Source organism: Homalodisca vitripennis, chromosome 8 (genome assembly GCF_021130785.1).
Source record: "Homalodisca vitripennis isolate AUS2020 chromosome 8, UT_GWSS_2.1, whole genome shotgun sequence".
NCBI classification, from domain to species: Eukaryota; Metazoa; Arthropoda; class Insecta; order Hemiptera; family Cicadellidae; genus Homalodisca; species Homalodisca vitripennis.
The window spans coordinates 111,795,641-111,797,330 of NC_060214.1; positions in this window are offsets into that span (position 1 = coordinate 111,795,641).

The window sequence follows — 1,690 nt, forward strand, 5'->3', positions numbered from 1 at the left end:
ATATATATATATATATATATATATATATGTGTGTGTGTGTGTGTGTGTGTGTGTGTGTGTGTGTGTGTGTACATAATTTTAATTCGACAGTTTCTCAGATTCATTGATTTTTAGAGCAACTCGTGTCTAATTTAAATATTAAAAATTCTATACTTTAATTAACTATAAAAATAATGCTTAATCTAAAATGTATTTAACTTAACTATACTAGGGAACAAATAAATATCAATAAAAATATATATACATAAATAAATAAATAAATAAATAAATATATATATATATATATATATATATATATATATATATATATATATATATATATATATATATATATATATATATATATATATACATGAACATGTAGGTAATTCGTAATTTCTAATTAAGAAACTACAGAGATGAAGCTACATAAAATATATTTGTTAAGCACTTGAGTGCATATGTCCTCTTTAATACATGTAATGAGGAAATTGTACACTGTCGGTCCAAAGAACGAGAAAATTTTCTTCTGATCTCCCTTGTCACTCTGGGAAAGAAAAGCTCCCGATCATGGTGGGTTGACGGATTGAGGGAAAGAACCTTGTGGATCATACAGCCAGTAAGTGTACTGCATATGGTTTCCATAGCTAAAATAATTAAGGTCTCATGGTAATTAACCACGTGAGCGAATTGTCCAAGATTGAAAAATAACCGTATAGCACTGTTCTGGAGTTTTTGTATTCGCTCAGTGCCACCTCTTGAGATGCTATTTCCATATGAAAGACAGCAGTAAAAGAAACGCACTGGTAGGACCAGTGACTGCGTATCAGCTGCAGTTTTGCTAGTTTTGGAAGTAGATACTTAAACCTATAAAGGCTCTTAAGCTGGGTAGCTTGCGTGACATGGCAAGTGTAAGGGAGCTTGCTGTCCAACATAAGTCCAAGAGTTTTGACCTTTTCACAGACTGCCAAACACATTCCACCCAGCATAAAACTCATGCCACTCACGTTAAGGGCCTCTACTAAGGGGTGTGGTGCTGGATGTTGAACTGTGCACTTACCAACATTGAGAGTCACTCCAGTGATAAACGATCTTTTGAAAAACTCTGTGTATTATATTTGTCAAGTCTAATATCTTGACAAGCACTGTTGTTGATTGCTTTATTTATGATATATAAACTTAAAAATAAATTAAACTACTAAGTATTATTCTGCTCATAATATTATACCGCAGTTTTAAATACCTGCCACAATAACTAAGGAATAAAATTTGCACATTGGTTGTCTCGTTCAACATAATAAGTGAAGCTCAAAATTGATACCGAAGTGAAACTGCTGAAAATACAAATAATACATTTTTACCCCAACGCCTTATAGAAATTTTTAGTTTTAAAAGTGGGCATACGTATGAAATAGTGTTGAATAAAGAGTTTAGTAATTAAAATGTACTATATAATACGTTATTTTATTAGTTTATCGAGTGGTTAGACAGGAACGATTTTACTCTCTGGATCCCAGTTAGTACGACCACACTTTAAGCAAACTTAAAAGCATTTGCAGAGAATTATCCTTTGATTCACATAATAATAATATAATCATATAAATACAGTTATTTTGTATCTTTGAAAAAATCGTGTTCAGCGTACCCATTCTCTGTGGTAAAAAGTCATATAAAAACACACATTTGTTTCTCTACGTGTCTATCTGTAGAT